This window comes from Lepidothrix coronata, unplaced genomic scaffold (genome assembly GCF_001604755.1).
Source record: "Lepidothrix coronata isolate B3197 unplaced genomic scaffold, Lepidothrix_coronata-1.0 Scaffold232, whole genome shotgun sequence".
Taxonomy (NCBI): domain Eukaryota; kingdom Metazoa; phylum Chordata; class Aves; order Passeriformes; family Pipridae; genus Lepidothrix; species Lepidothrix coronata.
This window is the reverse complement of record NW_016690412.1, coordinates 648154-669905: the sequence shown is the minus strand read 5'-3', so window position 1 is coordinate 669905 and position 21752 is coordinate 648154. Positions and strand designations below refer to the sequence as shown.

Here is a 21752-nt window from a genome sequence, read left to right as displayed (position 1 = left end):
TGAAACAAAGAATCCACCCAAACATGAAGGCTCCAGCATCTTTGTTGAAAGAACAATAGCATATTACTCCTCATCCCTCTACCTTGTTGCAAGAGAACCATCAAGTTATTGCTGTGATCATATTAAAGAACACTTCACAGAATTATTCTTTAAATTAATCACTATTTACACAGATTTATTTTCATATGCCAGTAGTTATAAACGCTCTAATTCAACTGCTCTGCAGAAAACATTCCAATAAAAGAAATATTTCCATTAGCATAACAAAAGGCAACCAGTAAAATCACTCCCATGCACAGGCTCAAAATTTCAAATGAAAGCACTATTTCCATACAAATATACTCTATTTTTGAACTGAATCCCCTCTAATGATACGTTTTGTAATCTGATGGCTCTCCCACCCGAGTATACATGATATTAATGAAAGCAAGATCAAATTAAACAGATGACATGATTAACAGTATTCATTTCATGCATGACTGTTTCACCGGAGAGATAAAGACCTGAAAGTAATTACCACCAAGTAAAACTCCTTCACTGACCTCTCCGCTCCCGGCTAGCAGTCCTTAAGTACTGATGCTTTGCAACAAAGACCGGTGCCTTTCATCTGTGGGCTCTCCTTTACGCTACAAGCTGAGCACCTCTCCCCTTGCAAGCACACAGTACCTCTGTATCTATGTCTGTAATGCAGCATAAAGATTACTGGGGAAACCTATCAAACCGGCAGGCAGCAACCTCGGCCGCCAATAAGCGCCGGGCACATGCAGAATCCAGCACATGCTCGCTGAGGCTCGCAGGCTGGCACCGCTGCTGAGCAGGCTGCTCATCTAATTATAGCCCTTTGCCGTAGCACAGGGCTGCTGAGGCACCGCGCGCGAGGGAACGAGAGCCGGGCAAGATTACACCTTTCAGCCGAAAGCATCAACATTTGGGACTGTTATTTGTCTGGGCGCGTCAGGGTAAAAACTCCTGTTTGGGATTTTCGCTGCTGTATGATTCACGTATGAGGGGGTTTGTCTCCATCTCTGGAAAAAAAGGATATATTTAGGTGTGTTCTTTGAGTAGCTGACCACTTGTAGTTTGCTAGGTCTATTTCGAGGAGACAATAAGATGCAGCAATTTATTCTGCCAGGAGGACTTCTTGTTTTGAATGTACACATTACCAGGATCATACACACAGTAGATCTGGGAGTTATACGCTACTGGACAGACTACAGTGTAGACCTCAGATCAGCGAGGCACCACATCAGCGAGGCATGCTTTCAGTGCACAGTAGCCCTACAGAAGTCAACAACACCCCCTGTGTCCTTTATGTTTATCTGTGGGCAGATACTTAGATGATCAGAGAGAGGGCTTCTGTGTGCATTGGCACATAAGGTCCTAACCAAGCTTTCATGAGGCTATGGTACAAATGCCAAGGAAATTTTTGACATTATGCAAAACAACTTAATTCATTTGGAAAATACTTACAGTGAGCAAAGACTCAGAGGTATGGTGAACTAACACAAGTAAGCCCTACATCCTTACTTATGCTTATCTTAGAAATATCTAAGTCCTCAAAACTAAGGAATGTTATGATCCAAGAGAACATTGTGTATTTGAAAGATTCTAAGAGCTTCTACAATATCAGGTAAATAATCACGAAAAAAAAGATACAGGCGCTTGTTGTTTAGTCTGCCTTGACAGTACCTTTCAATTAATCTTCACTCTGACTAGCACAAACAGAAAAACTCTTCTGAAGTTTCCTGTGCTCACATGGTTCATAAAATCACCTAAGCTCTACAATGACCAAAAGGCTTTTAAACGTCAAAGATGGAAGTACACAGCCTGATTATCAGAAGTGCCAGTGCCAGTGTCAGCTCTCTCTTGTGAGATACAGTACATTTTTCATGACTGATGTTGCAAAAATACTATAATGCTACAGCATTATGCATATACAAACTACAACACATTTTTAAGATGTTTCAGTAAGTTATACATAAACCATATCCATAAACATTACAATAGCAAGATCCTGAACCCCACTGCAATAATGAGTTCTGATGGGCCCACACTGGCATTTTTCCTAATTCTTTACTCTTATCACCAGCACCATGCAGTATTAGGCACAGTGCAAGTGCACGATATTAAAGGTTGTCTATAAACATTTTTATCCATTGTACTTACTTCAGTACAAAAATTGTATTTTCTACTACATAAAATTTTACTAGTGGAACAAGAATTCAATATGGTAACAGTGCAAGACCATATTTACTGACAATATGTAAATAGCTATGTTAGAGCTTTCTTAATCTGCCAGTGAAAATTGCTCAGAAAGAGTCACTCTGTGCTAGAAGTAGACTTCATCTCTGTAAGAAAAATATTCTCAAAGCTATAAATGACTAGAAATAAAAAAGAAATGCAGGAATAGTGACATTTTTGCTCCTTTATTCAATGTTCAGTCAACATTAAGCTTTGTGTTGCAATAAATGAAGGAAGCTGTTTTATTTTATTAAGTCTTCCTTTTTAGATTACATCATCTAAGGAACTCATCAATTTTTATAAACTGTGTTTCTTTAAAATACTGTGGAATATTCCAATTTTCTCAGCCATACTACTTGAAATGAAGAAACTATATATTTAATGAAGAAAGGCAAGGGAGGTGGTTATACAGGGGTTAAAAACTTAATTTTAAGTGCTCAAGAGGCATATAAAAAAAGAGATGCACAATCATTTGATGATCAGATCCACAATGATGTTTTTCTAACATTTTGCCAAAGGTAGAAACAGGGGAATAAAACCAATAATAGTCTTTAACCTAGTCCTCTGATCCAGCTATTGGAAATGCTCACATTTGCTAGGCAAAGGAAAAGACATACACACAAACAAAAAATAAAATCAAAGAGACTTAAATCATTCTTTTGATCTGATCCACATTCACAAACCACCAAGACACAAGACACATATGACAAGTGAAAAAATGACCAAGAAAACTTAAACAGGAATTAAATGGGCTGCAGCTGCTACAAGACTATCAGTTTTGGCTTCCTCCCATGAAACTCTTAAGCCTACATGTCCCCCTCCTCAGCCCAGCAGCTCCCCAAGTCCTCGCTGCTTCATCCTGTTCAGCTCCAGCACCCCTCCACAGCAGCCAGCTTCCAGCCTCCTCCCCACAGAGCTGCTGGCTCCAAGGGCATGTACAGCCCATGTCCCCAGCAAGGGCTGCCCTGGCAGCAGACTCTCAACATACCATTGCAGCAGGGTGTTTATTCCAGAAGTCGCTTTCTTTTTAAAATCTCATGGTAGCAAGCTGTAGTTGAAGGACCCATCAACCGCTGCCACATTGAATTTCAAGAAACACCTACTTGTCTCTGGAACACAATCAATATTCACTAAACCTGCTTAGCTTAGAAGGTCAGTCAGAAGAGTCCCAATGTCTGTCTCAATTTTAACACTCATTTTTAACCATTGCAACGATATGCTGGGTAAGGAAGATATTAGGAACTGCACAGTAGGGCTAATGTTTGGAGCCAGCAGTCGTTCACAAGAGCCTACATTTGGCAATGGCAGAGAGCTTAAACTCCAATTGAGAACAATGCAGAGCTCCATCAGCCTGCCCTGCTACCTGTGGTGACAGCACACGAGCATTTGGACCAGAGACAGGATACAGCCATGTATAGGTGTGCCAGCAAAAGAAGCCAAGAGAGGTTTCATAAGGACACAGTCACAAGGGACTCCTCAAGTCCCAGAGAGGGAACACAGGTTTCATGAGGACACAGTCACAAGAGACTCTAGCAGGTCTCTGTTGGAAATGAACAAATCGTGAAAGGTACACAAGTTGGCCAATATTCGGCAGACTTTCATTGAAAGCAAAAGCCTGTCTCTGGCACAAGTTACCCGCCTGTGCTCAGCTTCAAGTTCCAGCTCCTCCACATAGAAACAGAAGGTCTCTACAACATTTTTAGAAATTATAAGCAAGTTACGCTTTCTCTAGCCCAATTCCTTGACGAGAGAATTTCAATTAAAATTTTCCAAACCCATATGGTCTGAGGCAGATGCCCATCACAGAGGGGAGGAGAGAGGAAAACCTATGAGGGTATAATGAATTCATCATATGACACCAAACCCAGCATCTTACAGTGAAAACTGCCTAGCTAGCACATTAATGAATGTTACACTTCATTTAGACATATCTAAGTGAATTAACAAACAGATGACTATTTTGGGAACAAGTAACTTTTCACTATGTTATGATCACTTGTGTAAGTACTTACGTATGCAATGATTTTAATACAAGAATATTTTAAAAATTTCTGATGTGTCTCCTGTGTTTTGCAACTGAACACCTTTCAGTCTGGATACCACTTAACCTTTGACTTAAAAATATACCAAATATTCTTTGCAAACTGCTACTTCAGTTACTTAATTAGATTTTGCAAAGTATAGTAAACATATGGAATGAAAATGAGTTGAGCAAAATGGCTGGTGAAACAATGTGCCGCATTTCTAAAGGCAATATAGTGTATATGTAGTATAGGGTATATATTTCCAAGCTGTAACCTTGAGAGGTTGAATTGAACCAATTACTCTAATGAATATTTTACTTGGCTTGATGCATTCATTAGACTTTTAGAAGTAAGCTAAACTATCCCATGGTTATGTTTACATAATAACAACAAAATCTTAAGATTTTTAGGTGGTACTTCTGACATTTACCCAAGTTAAAAGATGAGGGGACAATTTTCTCTTCCACAAATTTTTCTACATTTCAAGTTTCCTTCCCAAAAAAATTTATCTAGCATTATTTTTTTTTCTTCTGAAAGCTACCTTTGACTTCACAATAGCTATTTGCTGGACTCTTTTTTTTCCTAGGAAGTATTTGGTGGTGTTTGGGAAGTCTGCCAACTGTTGTCAAACTCATCACTAGACCCATCATCATTTGTGGAAGAAAATGTGCTTGCTATATAAACTAGTGTTTGCTATATAAACTTTTCTCTGGAAGTCACAAATGCCAGGCCTCAAGGTCGGCACTCAGCATGAACAAACCTATTTTCATTTTGTGGAACACAGGAACATTTCTTGGATTGATCCCAATTCTGATTGGTAAGCAAGCAGTTACCTGTCCATGTGTGCATAAATGTCAATGCTATTGATCATGTTTTGAAGTTGGACAGCTAACTGGGAACTTCAGGTTGGTTTTTTTTCAAAGATGCTCATTATATCCCTAAACACCCCAGACAGAACTCTTCTGGATGCTTAATAACAGGCAGAGATGTCTCTATTTGAATGCCAGAGATTTGCTGCAGGATGACACTAAGATTGATTCCAACGGACTATTTTTTATAGCATTCATATTTACTTTTATCTCAGAATCATAAAAAACCCAAACAAAAAAATGCCCCACACCCACATCCCTCACCTCCACAGACCTACACATTGGCAGTATCTTCACTGAAGACCAAACTGACTGAAATGATGGTCCATCATTGCCACCTTGGAAAATGAGGCGAAAAGCAGTTAAGCTGTCAGTGAGGTATGTTTCATCCTACTGCTGATAGATGTGGCAAAGGAGAATCTGAAGTAAAGCCTGCAAGAGGTTTACTATACTGAGCACTCACACTTTGGCCACAAAACCAAACATGGAAGAACACAGTATTAGTCTGTTGGTACTTGTAAGAAAACACAAATCCCAAATGAAAGGTCATTTTAAAGATTTCACATAACCCTGAAACTTGCTTCCCTTCACATACCACTCCAACACATCTCCATACCAATGTCAACCTCCCATTTCTCCTCAAGTTCCTTCTACTTTTCCTTCAGCACAATGTTTTCTTCCACTCCTTATACCATGTTTCAGCAATCACGTCAAACTATACAAATGTGCTCTTGTCTTTCCATCCTACTTATTTTCCCTCCACTTCCTTTCCTCACAGCTACCAGCAGAGATGCAGTATGAGCTGTCCATTTCAGAAGGCAACACACCTGTCAGCACAACCAAGAACTTCTCAAGACCAAAACATGTCTTGAGTGCCTCCTAGCCACCACTTCATGGCCTCTGGCTGACCAGATAGATGGCCACAAAGTTGATGAACCACAGAGAGGGACCACACTGTTTACAGCAGGCACAGAAATAGCCTTAAACAGCACATCCAGGACATGGACCCCATATAATGCATGACTGACTCACATAAAATCAATGATCATGACCCTAGCGAGTCAGAGACTGTAAAACATATTATAGAAAAAAAAGCCTCTGCTTCCAACCAGTCAAGGGAGAAAGACACATTTGCAGACCATAACAAAAAGGTTTAAAAAGAGAGTGCAATAAAAAAAAAAGCCAAAACATGACTGATGTAAGATGCTGAAATCCCAGCACAAAGTATAATGGTGGCAAAATTCAACTGCTTAGGAGGACATGGAGGGCAAAAACTACATTGGAACAAACCATAAAAGGGCTTTGTAAGTGAAGACACATTTTTTTATACTTGCTGTGGTGGAAAATAGGGACCCTGAGAGCATCACTTAAGTCAGAAAGCTGACAGACAAGTAGAGATTTCCCTCAGTGGAAGAACAGAAAAAAGAGTTTGCAATATAATAAGTATACTTCCAGCACCTCCACATTATTAATCTTCCTCACCACTGCTGGCATTTTCTTCTACTCTATTTAGTATCATATTTATTATGACCAACTTACTGAAATGGGTGACACAATCTGATGCTGAGTATACCTAACTGATATATCTATAAGATTGACCTAGGAAAACTTTAAATAGAAGTCTTCCATTAGAGGACAGGTGTAATTTTTAAGAAATGCTATGCTGCAAAGAGTGCAAATTCTGAAGGATGAAGCGTAGCATTCCTCCCTTTGAAGGAAAAACTCTGTCAGACTTACTCACTTCTGTAATTAAGATGTTATTTCCAATTCTGAGTAGAAAGTGCAGCTCCAAGGTTTTCTTTGATCTTTCGTGATGAGAATGAAGACCCATCAAGCACTCTAAACCCCATTGTGTTTTTATTCTTCAAAGACTGTTTTCTACTCTCTTATGTCTCTCTATGTGAGAAGGTGTTTATGTTGAGCTGAAAGATGCAACTAGAAAGCAAGTCAAGGTGCGACTGTTGGAACATGATGTGGTTCTTTGCAGACGCTAATGCATAAAGGCACTTGCACAAAACACTCCCCACTGCCAGCCAGCTCTCTGGGAGCTCAGAGACTGCAAACCTTTGAGACTTCAAGTCTCCAGTCCACACCCATAATTCAAGGTTTCAGAGCAACTCTCAGATCTTATTACTTTACAGTAGAACTGAAGATATTCAGCACAATGAATCTCAGAAGAAAACTAGCTTTGAATGCAGTGGCTTTGGTTACCAAAGAAATCAAGGCTAATGAGTTTGAAGACAGCCTACTGAATGTCAAGCCCTTTCAGCTAAAAGTAAAATAAATTTAGATTTTAATCTTAGAAATATTATAATTAAATGACTAGAAACTGTGTCCATATAAAACCAGCAACCGTGACTCGCCATACCGGAACGCAGTCTCACAGTCTTCTTACAAGAAACCAGAAGCATTTTGCTGGCACAGATGAAAAGCCTCTCCAGGAAGAGAGGCTTAATAATTTAATAGAGCAAGCCAAAAGCCCTTTTATGAAAGAGCCATCAGGACTCTTATTCCATATAATGTTCCTGAAGAAGAGCATATTTGCATCTCAGGCACCCTGTAGACCCAGTAAGTTAAATTTTTCAGGGCTGATAAGATCCCAGACCCTTCTTCCAAGAACTGCTTGTTGTTTTTGCCAAATCCTCTAACACAAAATAATCACAAAAATCACATAACAAGGGTTATGAAAAATTAGCATAAATGGGGACAGACGAGTGCTCACCCCTCAAGCCCAGAGATTACCACTCCTTGTTTTCCACCCTTTTCTGAACATTTGAGCAGACACTCCCCTCCCTGCACCGTGCTCCAACTAAGGTGAGGGGGAGAGTGATGATCCTACTAACACTAGCATGAAAGCTAAGGAGTGCTATAAAGAAGATGGGAAACATGCAGCAGGGGAACTCTGTCACATTGTGGGGACAAATTACTTACTGATCTCCATTCTCAAACATTTCCTGGACAAAGCAGCAGGCATTTTCTTCATCTTCCTTTCCTAGGCCTGGGGGCAAAAAAAAGATGCCCAATTTCTCCGCAGCACATCTTCATGGCATAGTAGCTTCACATAAGTCACCACTTATAACACTATTGCTGTTAATAACCAAAATTTCTTTAGGCGGCCATTCTCATGAAATGCCCAAACTAGATGGAACCTTTCAGACCTTTGTCCTAGCTGCAACTCTGCAGCACTTCCAGAACAGGTTTCTAAAAGCACAAGTATCAGAATTTTCAGTTTTAAACTAAGCAAAATACAAGTACATAACAACCTTTGTCTCACAGGCACTGTAATTCAACACTGCTTACACACACATCATTTTTGGTGGGTATTTATTATTTTGTCCAGAATTTATATCAACATAAGATTAGGAATAAAGCAGGGTAATGGTTACAGGTCTGAACCTAGTCTTCACTGTGAACTCGGATACAGTTTGTGAGCACCAATATACAGCAAGTATACCTCAGCTTTTCTAATAAGGCACTCAGTGAAGGACAGTAGATTTTTAAGATCATTTGTTTCCCATTACATCAAGTGGGTGACATGTCAGCAGTGAGTCTTCAAGTCCCAAACATGTCAGAGGTGAAAAGGGAAATCAGTAATCCCATACAATGCAACCTTAATAGCATAACAGTAGTCCTTTTTGTCCTTACAGAAACTAGGTACCAACATAGGAAAATAAGGTCAAAAGGTGAGGACTCAAAATTAAGTGAAGTCAGAACTGGACCTTTCAGTCAGTCTCAAACATGTATGTATCTCCTGCATGTTCTACAATAATGCAGTCTTTACCAGTCTGAACCAAGAAAGCCTCTTCTTGCTCCTGAAACGTCTGCCTTAATCAGAATCTAAAGAAAAGGCTGCTCCAAAACTAATCTGCAAATAAAACAGACACTGATATTTTCAAAGCAAATTCCAACAGTCTGTAGTCAAAACATAAGCAGCATTACCACAGTAAAAGGGCTGCTAGAGAAGGGAAATATGAGCAAGTTTCAAAGTTGCCTGAGTGTTTAACGCTGACTTCACTGTCCGTATTATTTTATAACAGAAAATGCATAACTATGAAAAACACTGCGTAACTTGAAAAAGTCATAATTTCTATATTCAGTTGGACTGCTGCAGGCAATCCCACCATATCCCACCCACTAGCATAAATATTCCTATTTGGAAGGACTGAGGTAATGTAAATAACACACTGATCAGTTCAGCATATAGGCTGTAGCATGTGCATGGCTAACCCGCAGAATCTAACCATTTATCTCACTTAAAGTATTCAAGCTTTCTGAGTACTTACAACTTCCCCATTTATATAATTCTGTATCCGTTTCATTTAAAACAAATTGAAATAGCTTTGAAATATTGATGTTGGGAAGAATTTAGAAGGCTCGTTTTCTCTTTGAGTACTTGGAATATAATAATCTTTTGTGGTAAACTAGTACACTACATCAGGTAAAAGTATCTTCTACTATTGTTTTGCATCACATCAATAAAATGATATCAAACCCCAACAAAATTAGATTTATGATTTCTTTTTTAAAATTCTACTTTGTAAGTTAGAGCAAAGAACTATGTTCAGAAGTCTGTATTCATTCAGAACTTGGGATTTAAGACTGACTTTCACAGATCTAAGAGTACATGTTTTGCACATAATTTTTTTATTTTTTAGGTCTCTGTGTACATATTATTTCCACTCCCAAAAGTAGTAAAGGAAGAAATTTGGAGTAAAACCAGAGAATACTTAAAGTCTTCCCAGTTCTGTTATATACTAGAATATTTCATGTCTCCCAACCCATGGCATTCCTCCAGTCTTACTGCAGCTAAGTCTGAGTTAATGCTTGGCAGAACTTACAGGTAACTTCCTCAAGTAAATAAAAATACAAGAGGAAAAAGTACTAAACTAAACTAACTGGGGATATATGAGATGGCCAGGAGATTAAAAAAAAAAAAAACAAAAAACACTAAAATCTGTAGAAGCTGCTGGCGGTGAATGAGATGCACGTCTACACTTGAGAAATTCACTATGTCAGAAAAAAGCCTGAACAGAAAAAAACCAAAGGGAAATTAAAAAAGCACGTGTCTAAAAGAAAGTGGCAACAAAATCTACACCTAACAGGTATTAATAGGCAGAGAAATCTAGAAAACAAAGGATGCCTCCCAGGTGGCAGTACATCTTCACTCACCTCATCAGCTTTCAAAGCCTGCTGGAGGCAGATCTACAGAACTTGTGAGGAAAACAGTAAAATTGTCATTGTATACATTATTTGCATCTCACTACTACAAATCTCAGGGGAACATACCTGTAACTGCTTTGAAAACAAAATTATCCAGGCAAGATCCTTCCCAGCAGCAACACAAGCAGCAGCTCATACTTGCCACCGATATTTCTTGCAGTGTGGACCTAACTGTTTTTACAGATAGATTTAATTTACATAGTCTTCAAGGCAGTCAGATGGAAAAACAGTATTGATTTCTTGTCTGAACCCCTGCAATTCAGCACATTGATACAGTGAGCTAAAAAGGCAGACACCCCCACCCGTGGTTACATACTGCAGTCTCTAGCACACAGCAGTTCCTTGGCAGAGAAGGAGAAATGCAGTTAAGGCCAGGGTCAGGCCTTGGCAAAGACCAATTGCCAAAACAAAGGCACCACTGGAGGTAGCGGAGAGAAGAATCTCTTCTTAAAAATAGTATCAACTCCAACTGAAAAGTGCAGCCTGCTGGCAGGTGGAATTAAGTATGCTGTGTTTGAAGGTACTGTGAAAGCAGACAGAGAACTTATCCTCCATATGCCTTGACCATCCCAAGAATAAGCCTGCAGAGGCTGTATTCGTGAGAACACTTGGGTACACTTCCCACATTGTTTTGGGTGTTTGTTTTTCTAAATATTAATTAAACTCCCTGTAGCTTACCACTGAGAAAATGAAGCTAGAAACAAGGATAAGAAGATAGAACAAAGCTAAATATAGGTATAGTTACCTGATGCTTTAGATAACCAGTGAGTCATTTCAGTAGAATCAAAGTCATTGCACTGGAATTAAAGCATCTAAAAATTAAAGGCTGTTGCTGCACAATCTATAAAAGAACAGAAGACTACATTATGTGTGTATCCAGGCTACATCTCACAGATCCTTTTTTTCCTCCCTCCTTCCCAAGATTACCTGTATTTTATGTTACAAGATGAATCATTTTGTTCTTTATACACAAGGAGTACTATTAATTTGAAGAGACTCAAAATATTAAGTTAACAAGATAGGGAGCTATCATCATTCAGGACTCTATATAAACACCTTCTCTTGCTTCCCTTAACAGTGGTATTTAAAATGTTGACTGTAACTAAAATAGGTGAGTGCAGCAACTTAGTATAATCATGAGCAATCGCTCAAGGAAATGTGATCTAATACTTGTAATTTAAAATTATCTTGCAATCTGACTTACAGAATAAAGAAAACAAAGATATCATTCAGCTGAGTCAACATTCTCATTACAGGCTGCCTATCATGGCGAAAACTCAAGTGAATGAGCATTGCAAAAGAAAATGTTCCTATAGAAGTTATTAAGATGTAACTTGAAACAGTCACAAAGTAAGCATGGTGTATATAGATTTATTAATTTCTTCAAACCTGTTCTTGAGAGTAAAACAGAGAAGGGGAAGACAGACAACAAATAGAAAGCTCTACAGAAGACAAAACCCTACTGGAATAATCCACAGGTAAGAGAAAACTTCATTTAGAACTGATGCAAATACATCAAGCTTGTAAATCAGACTGATTACATTCTAATGCCAAACAATTCCAGATAAAGACAATTTAAATCACACTGAAATTACTGATTTTTTGCCGAGGTTATATATCTTAGTCTTTATTTGAGCAGCTCACTGTAGAGTGCTTCTGATCAAATATTGTTTATCTGACACAAGAAAAAACACTTCACTCCTCTGAAAGTTTGGAGCACCTAACCTAGTATAAATTACAAATTGTGGCTGCAACAGGTAGCAGCAACAGAAGAGACAAAAAAATTTATTTTTTTTTTTTTTTTAAACAATATTAAACAGATCTATGCAGAAACATGTCTCTAAATACATTATAGATCAGAAAGCTACTTTGAAGATGTTGACACATACGTGTCAGAGAATGCTAATTTAGGTTCCAGACTGTGCATTTATCTAGCACAAGTATTTATACTTAAGTGTATTAAGAACTCTATTATTAAGAAGCTTGCTATTGTTGGGAGTAACAAGCTCTTCTTATTTCATGCTGCCATTGTAGGAGGATTCAGGGACAATGGTGAAAAAATAGAATCAGCTATCAAAGAGTACACTGAGAATTTATTTTCTATTCCTTATACTCGTCAGACTCCAAGATATCACAGAGTCTAGTACTAGTTCCTCTGGAAAAATTAAATAAGGATTCTTTTCATTCAACATACCTTCTAAGAAACAGGCCTGAATGGAAGCATTTAATTTTATTGCATAGCAGGTAATTCTGAATCACCCACCATGACATTAGCTACCCTTATGGAAGAATAGCTACATTTGGTGGCATGATGCAGCTTCTGGTAAACTAGGAGACAACTCCAGAACTGGCAATGACAGTGGCAAAATTTCAGGACTGAAGTCCTCCACTGGAAGTTCATTTAAGTCTCACCATGTTGCATATAAAGAGAGCTGCTTCCCTTCACAAACAGCTTTTCTTTATGCAGAAAACATGCAGCCACTGCCTTCTATGTAGCTCAATGCCCCATATCACTACTGGTCAGTGCTAACCAGGGTTAAGTGAAAAATCCACAGTAGGCATTTAACGCTTGAGATTAGCAGTCAGTTGATTAATGTGATCTACTGGCCCCATTTTGTATGTCAAGTCCCTTATGCAATCATATCTGGTAGGTGTAACAGGAGGGCTCTCCCACCAAATGCCTTAATTCTGTAAACTGTCTCACTCCGACGGGGCCCTAAAAACCTTTGTCTTAAGCAAAAATTAGACTGACCACAGGAGTAAAATTTCTTTACAATAGAGGGAAGATTCAAGGTAATCAGAACAGAGAAAACAATCTCTCTCCTATATTACATGTTTTTGGAATATCCTTCTTCATAAATTTAAGTTAATCTTCCTTTTAAAAATTTTACAAACTCCAAAATTTAGTTGTTTTTAGGTTTTATGGCTCATTCTAGGAAGTAATAAAATCACATACCTAATATTTTGACAGTGTACCTCTGGCAATTAGTGTATCTGAAAATGTTAGCGTCTCTGAAAATGTATCCATCAAAGAAACAGCAGGAACACCTAATTTGTTTAATTATTAGGAAGGGGGGTGGAAGATCTGTGGATCTTCTAGGAGAAAAAACTTTACGATTGTCACACCTGAAAGAAAAGCTTCCAAAAGAACAAAGCTTGCAGCTCATACTGAGTCATTTCTGCACGTCAACACTGACTAGTAGCTTGGAGCTTACCAAACTGTTGGTTGTTGTTTTGTTTGTTTTTTAAAGCGCTTAACTATAAAAAATAATCAGAAGAAAAAGTTGAGGCAATCCACACGCTTCTGGTCTTCAAGTTGCCTCCTCTAGAGAAACTGATGGCAGAAATTCCAGTTGACATGACAGGATGTAAAAGCCACAAAACTCCTTTATATATCTGTGTGGCCAGAGCCCAGAGCCACCTGGGAGACAAGGGACATTTCCAAGCAAGGACCACAAGAATTGTGACAATGAGTACTTCACTGGTCACTGTACTCCAGTGTGAATGCATCTCTCTCCTTCAGTGAACAGCCACACAGAACATTAATTCTGATCCCTGGACACTCACATATGTGCTCAAGGATTCTTCTTCACCACACTGGCTTGGAGAGGACTACTGAAAGGTGGGACCTGACTGCTTTTTTATCTCTGTGAATGCTCATCTGCCTTTTACTAGTCAGAACTTCAACATTACATGATGGAAAAGGCTAAGACCACACTCCTTGGAGTTTGGGGCACCTTAAGGCTTGAAGGTCACATACAACGCAGGCAGAACAGTGCTGGAAAAGACAATTTATTTCTCTTTCTGCAACTGATGACCTTCCCTTGACTAATTCTCTGAGAAAATGCAGGAACTCCAGCAAGGACCTAACTAAAGCCCAGAAATATCTGAAGAAGCAGCAAGAAACGGTGAATTGATGTTTTCAAAAATTTGTGTAAACTGAATAGAAGTGTAAGACTTAAGAATGACAGTTCCCTAGGTATGACTTCATGGCAAAGAGACTTTCTTATAGTCCTTGGAGTGCAGTTGTGTATAGCTATACACAGAGATGTGATTGTCATTCACTGACTTCTCTGAGGATCACAGCAAGCTTTGGGGTCCTTTTTTTCCCCCATCATCAGTTTCAGATACAGTTCACCAATATCACAGTAACATGGCTGGGTCTGAAATTCTCTGAGAAGTGTGAAATGAGGAGGCACCAAACAAAAAAAGGAAGGAGATCACTCTAGCAGTGAAAAAATGATTCATCTTACAAGATCTTGTCCCTCTTCTCTGCCTCTTGCAACTTTCTTCACTTGCTGGCCCGCCCACTGTCAGGGGGGATCACCAATTTGGGCGCTCTGTCAGAAATACCCTGCCAGACTCTCTCGTCTCACCACTTCTCGTAAAAGCATTCTGCAGACCCACATCCCTCTTCTTTTCTGGCCTTTCTGCAGCACAAACCACACTTCAAAGACACAGTTCAGAGTCCTATCTCCCTCAACCACTTCACATCTACATGCTGTCCACGCCAGGCCCTCTTTCTCTACTTTTGCCTCTCCACCAGTGTGTCTGCAATGCTTTCTCCTGGGCAAGCTTTGTTGTCCCTCCTTTGTTTTTGTGGTTCTACTCAACCTTATGGTGATCTGCTCCCTCCCCTCCTGCCCTATGCCTGTTCCTCCTTCCCCAAGACTTCCTGTGTACACCAACCCTTTAACACAAATCTCTTCATGAAGCAGCTTCCAAAGATGGTTCAGTAGTGCTGCTGAGCAGCACAGCAACTTCAGTCTCACCATCAGCCATCTTCTGCCTCCACTTAGCCTGATTTTTCTAGATAGTGGCAGTGCATATATTTAATTTCTAAACTCTGCTACTCTAATTATTATGAACTAGAGTAGCAGAAGTGGAAGGAGTAGTAGCAGCATAAAGTGCAAGTCCAATAATACAAAACTCTGCTAAAAATGGCAATCATCAGCTGGAAACAAGAAAAGAATAAAGACCGTCATCTCAATTATGAGCTGCTGTTACGAAACTACCTGTGAGGGGGTTCTCAAGCAAAAGGTATCACCATAAGAGAAAAACATACCATAAATTATGAACTTTCAGTAAACTGGAGATGCACAACCTTTTCCTCTAAGAAACTGAGCTAAAAGAACAGCAGGACATTTAAACCAGTTGAAGAAAGTAAACCATGTTTTCAATTACTTCAGCAGGCAATCAAAATGAGATCTTGCACCTTTCAGAGATGCTCACTGAGTGAAAACCATATTGTCAAGAAAATGTAGTTTATTCACCAATATTTTTCCTTCGAATCACCAGGGACAGAACTGTTCAAAATACAAACTGAAGGAAACAGCTCTTCATTTAGAGGAACGAGATTTCTACAGCTCGTAGAAAACAGACATCAAGCCTATCACATGTAACACATGATGTGGCATGTACTACCTGCGGCATAATCAGTAAGATGAGTATACACTAACAAATTCATGCATCACTATTCTTTGCACAGGAGTACAGTCGTGTTTTTATATCATGCAGCAGAGTTGCAGCACAGCGTAAGAAAAGTTGGTGCCAGCAGAGGGAGGTAGTTGCTCTCCAGGACATGCATCTTCAGATTCCCCGATGCACAGTAGGAAGCCAACAAGTTTGTTTTTCTGGAAGTGAACTCACCCCTCAGCCATTGTGTAAATGTGGCTTTAAATCAAGCTGTAATTAGATTTTGCTGTATTTAACAAAACCCCTCTTGTGCTCCTCTTTTCCAGCTCTAGACAGGAAATAAATGTATTTGTGAAAGAAAAAAGGAAAAAAAACATTTATGCTTCTTCCCAGAGCATGCCCTGGCATGCATGCAAAAGTAAGTACCAAACACAAAACAATAAGCTCACGGGACACTCAATCTTCACAATACGTAGGAACACAAGGATCTCTCAGCCGGTCCACTGTTAAACATCAACTCATTATTATCAATATTTTGCTTCACCATATTAACCTTGTTAAAAAATACTAACAGTCCAACACTTGGAGTTTAGCTTTTCTCCATAAATTTAATTTACTTGGCAGAAAACAGAAGTGGAAAATCTCTGCTAAAGACTCAGGCAAATTAAGACTGCCACATATTCCTTCTAAGACAGATCTTTTCTTCCCCTCTTATTTTAACTCTTATAGTCACAGTATTCCCAATTTTAAGCAAATAGCTTTATCCCCCACTTGCAGTCTTTGTATAGACTGGTAGCCCTAAAATAAAACTGTGTGTGTTTTCTTCAGATCCACTTTACTGTAATACATGTTGCACAAGGTGGTTTTATCTTGTTTAAATTCTTTATGGACTAAACTGCATAATTCTACTGCACTTTACACTGTCATGAGGAACTGCATAGCAAATGAAGTTGAGTACACTCAGAAAAATAAACAGCTTCAATTGCATTTTGATTACAAGGCTTACAAAAAATTTATGGTGGTGGCAACGACAGTGGGTACAATGGTAAACGGGTGCAAGAAAGCGAGGAGGACATGCCCAAGGTCACACAGCAAGTCAGCTGCTGATAAAAGAACAAAAAGTTTCTGCTCTTTATCTGGATCTTCCCAGTGAGTCAGAACTTGGGATAACTGTCTGGTCAGTTTCAGATTCTTCAGAAGAAAGAAAAAGAGACAACTGCTAATTACTTACAGACACGCACCACTGCTTAGGATTAAGTGATTTACAAAGTTACTAATTTTTAGGAGAGTCTGAAAAGCATGCCTTTTCAAAATCAACTTATTTCAAGAACATACACTCTTAATACCCTAACTCTCTAGAAATTTTCTATTATCCTGCAAGTTTTAAGAAATCTAGGCCTGGTTTAGACTACTCAAAAGATAACCATGTTGTCAAGTCAGTTTGCAGTTTTATCTCTAAACAGAAAAGATCAAGGCAAAAACAAATATTGGGAGTAGATTATCTTCCTACACCTGTAGGAGAATTCTTAAATTTGGTTGCTGTTGGTTGGTTGTTTGGTTTTTTTTTAACAACCGATATTAGCTCTTTCTGAAGCAGGATGATGAAGTTTGGCTCAGTACCAATCCAAAATGACAATTCAAAAATTCTTATTATGTGCACAGATTTTCTGCTTTTGAAATATATAAATCATCTGAGCAAAAGCTCACAGGTATTCAGTGTCCTAATCCTTACTCTATCTCTACTGATAAATAAATTTAAAAAATAAACATCCGACATAAAAGAAACCTAAACTTTCCATAATCAAAGAGACTACACATACATTAATTTTTTCTCATCTTCTTTGACTCAGAAAAAAAACAGCTGGAAGTCTGGAAATTGGCACAATATAGTGCCATCCACAACTGTGTGAAACATTTTGAAATTTAATGTCTAACTAAGCCAGCAATTGAGAAAAAAAAAAAAAAGAAGGGACAGAAATCCCATAAAGCAGGTAGCCAATGGTATGGTGCTATAACTAGGAAAGGCAAATGTCTACATTACCTCCGAAAGTAGAGGCATACAATAGGATTAGCCTTATCTTATTTAAGTTTCTTAACAGCAAGACTGCATCTTCCTGACAACATTCTGTTTCCAGCAGGACTCAAATTCCAAGTAATTCTTAAAATAAAGTAGCAATAGCTATGCCTGGCAGAGCTGGAACCATAAGGACAACATGAACACCCAAAACAGTTTATTCAGGTTTGACTCAAGAGGAAAAACTACATTTCAGACCCAACATACCTAAAGAAGCTTCCAGACTACCATTTTTAGGTCATGCTCTGTACTTCTTCCTGCTTTTCAAATCGTATTTAGGAAAGTCAGATCATAAAGTGGATCACATTGTGGCATTTCAAGTGAGGTTATTCTCTACATAATAATTAGTGCTTTTATTCTCATCACCTGCATACTGTTTTGCTACTCTGAGAATGTTATTTTTGTTTATTTCTGAGAAGCTTTTTTTAATTCCTTCCAAGTACCAGCATCCTCAGCGCAGCTATCTCATGCTCCATGAACTTTAGTGCAAATGCTATAAGTGTTTCTTCTTAACAACTTCATTACAGTGCTTACACAGGAACACAGTGCTTGTACTGTAACCATGCAAAGCAAATATTCTGTAGTAAATGTAAGCTTTATTCAAAGTGTAGCTTTAAAAGTCTTTATGGCATACGCCAGCCTGGACTGCCAGTGCTAGTATAGAGAAAATGGCAAAAGGAAAGCTAAATGACAGACCTTTCACACTAACAAGAATTTTGGAATAGTCAAACAGAAAACCTATGGGCTAAACATATTGCCAAAATGTGTCAGCCTGTTTGTTGAATTTAACTGCATTTCTGTTTCACTTAGATAGTCTGAGTAGAAATGGTTGAATGTCTCTTCTTCTAAAGATTTATGCGTTGTTCCTTATAACACCATTCCTTTGAAAGATGCCCTTGCTGGGCAGTATCTCTGGTAATTTGATATGCTGCAACACAAGACATTATTTCCCAAATAACAGCCAGGGAGACATTTATGATTGTACAAACACCAAAGATCCAGATTTGCCACTCCAATTAAATGAGGCATTTTGTCCATCTTCAGGAAGCATTTCAGAGAATAAACTTAAGCTGTTGAAGATTGTTGGGCAATATCTAATAGCTGAAATCTTTCTTATGTCTAAGTTAGAAGCAACTGGATATATGTTGTCCTTATATTTAATAGAAAACATGATAATCACACTGTCACCATACGTTCTCCCACTCTATGCATCTTTAAAAATCAGAATTTATACCACGAGTAAAACTATTCAGTAGTTTGAAAATTTACAAAATTGTATTAAAGAATGTTTGAAACTGCACTGAAATTTGGTACAAATCTCTGTTTTCACTTTTTTCCTCCAAATAAACCAAACCATTAACATTTGTAATTTGGATTCTATGTACTTCTCTATCAAGTCTCATATGGTAGCCTTTTCAAAGAAAATAATGCAGCTATCAGCAACATTGTTTCTCATCTTCATTGTATTCATCTCAAGAAAAAAAAACTCCAAAAAACCTCCAACCCCAGACTCCCACACAACTCAAATCCCCATCTTCCTCTTCGCTAACCCACAACATCCCAAGCTATCCCTACAAAAAGGATCTCAATTCGTCTACATTATCTTCTCAGGCTCTTTCTTCACCGGGAGATTGTTATATATAAGAAAGAGAAAAATGAATGGAGGTTTAAAAAAAGAAAAGAATCTAATTTACGTAAGAAACGGAAGTAGAACTTTTCTTTTTTTAAAAAAAGATGCAATATACTTCTGGCAAGCTAGCAGGCAGGTATCAAGTCATGATTTTTCTTCTGGTAGAAGTAAGCATGACCAGCACACAGGCCATCAGTGACAGACTTCCCAAAGAAATACATCTAGGGAGCAAGGCAGCATCAGGGATCCCATTCTAAGGGCTATTTTAGAAAAGATGAAATCCCATTAAGGTAAAAAATAAGGAGAGAAACACCAACAGCCTCTTACAGCAGAGAGTTGAAATAAAGTCAAAACCATTAGTGGAAGCAGTGAGGAATCGGAAAGGAAACAAAGGCATAAAAGTTTGTGCACTATGAAAATCTGCACTGTTGGCTTCACTTATTAAATAAACTCCATAGTTCTGTTTTAAAAACTATTTTGGACTCAGTTAAAGAACACTGTTCCATTTTGCCTCTTCTAGCGGGAGAAAAATCAAACAACATTTAATGTTCAGAGCTTAGTCTGTACAAAGTGGAAAACGATTATGTTAGCCCTTAATGCTCACACTGAGTGGAGGCCTGTTTTTTTGGTACTGTTATTTTTTTGTTTAAGGGAAAAAAGACTCCACTGAAAGGCACACATGGCCATGTACATAGATCTGCTTCTGCTGATATCACTACCACAGACCTAAGTACTTTAATTCAGGAAATGTAGAAAATCACTGAATGATTTAAAAAAAAAAAAAAATCACAAACCCACTGAACTACCTATTTTGAAATTCAACCTAACATTAACGGCAATAAAACAAAGAATAAAATCCAACACCATAGTATCTCAAAGACAGAGTGATGCCTGAATAAATCAAAATCACCAGTTTTGGTTTGCGGTACAGAAGTTTACATTTGAATGCAGCTGGATCGCAGTCAACTAGCCAGCTCCCATAACAGCACTTCCAAGCTGTATTGATTTCCAGGGAAGAAAAGGCACTGTAAATCTGCTTGAGCAGCATTGCGTCATACTTTTGGTTGGCTTGAAGAAGTAAATTAAATGTTTTCCATTAGTATGGTAAAGAAGCTATACAATTTTGTTTTTATTTCAAATAGAGTCTCAAGTTACAGAACACTTTAGCTAAGTCTGTGGCAAGGACTACATGCTTCGTGTTTGTAAAGCCAGCAATTCATGCTTATGTGAAAACAGATGTGCGCACTGCACAGTTCCCAGGGCTGTGGAGGTTTTTTTAAATGTGTTGCTGTTGATTAAAAAAGATCTCGCTTTTCAGTCAAATCATGGAATAAACTGAAGCAGAAACAACATGTTCTTGCCAGGAAGGGGGAAGAGGGGAAGAGCAAAGGGTCGGGAGCAGAAGAAAATTTTAAGGGAATAAAACCCACACACACAGAGCAGGGTATGAGCTATGCTGTAGCACAACAAAGAGCAGCACAGTTATGAGAAGCAATAAGCATAACATTATTTGAGGTAACAAGAACTCCTTGATCAATTATTTATATAATTTACAACAACAGTTAAAGCTGCATCAATGAAAAAAAAAAAAAAAAGAATCTAGGGCAAATATAAAATCTTCATGGCTATGAACTGTTCTTGATTTTCACCAGAACTTTTGGCTGTCTCATATAATGTGTTTCTGGTTAGCAACAAACCCCTTCAACAAAGGGAAACAAGAGACAGAAAGGCACAGAACAAACTGCCTTGCTGGAAGCAGTGACAGCATTCAAGGCTGCATTTTAATCCTGGATGCTGTGCACTGACAGTACACTAACATTGTTGTACATGAAACCTAACCACCATCACCCCACTTAGATACATCCATGCAGCCCATGGGATTATAAGGATACTTTCTAGGAAGTCTTTACTCTCTCAATGCATAAAACTGGACTTTTAAAATAAATAAACGTTTAAATAACTTTCAGAAGAAATACTATATTTTTTTAGTCCATGGTTATCTCAACTTGCATTGTCTCTTGTACTCCCAAAGCAGATGTAACAAAAGGAAACATTATGGAGATAAGTATTTCTGGATTGGGTTTTTTCCTTCAGTTTGAAATCAGTGTATAATCATCATCATCAGTTTTGCTGTTCTGTGAAGGTTTGAATACTCAGTTGAATAATGAGCATCCTCAGTTGTTCAAGATGACCTTGCCAGTAGACTGGAGAAACACAGTTGCAACTGAAATCAAAGAACTGAGAAGCAGAAAGAAAGGGCATGGTGTAACAAAGGGATG

At 38.4% G+C, this 21752-nt stretch overlaps 1 protein-coding gene across 5 annotated transcripts in view; it reads right to left on the bottom strand.

The window, feature by feature from the left end:
* Window positions 1-21752, bottom strand: part of FAM110B (family with sequence similarity 110 member B) — a 114243-nt gene that overhangs the window by 60514 nt on the left and 31977 nt on the right. For 2 of the 5 annotated variants that reach the window (XM_017834303.1, XM_017834311.1), the window contains exon 1: window positions 543-727. The exons of 2 other annotated variants lie outside the window; for them this stretch is intronic. The gene's annotated coding sequence lies outside the window, so the exon portion shown is untranslated. Of the gene's footprint in view, window positions 1-542; window positions 728-8065; window positions 8133-21752 lie in introns of those variants that run through there. One more of the 5 variants, XM_017834304.1, reaches the window with a different exon arrangement.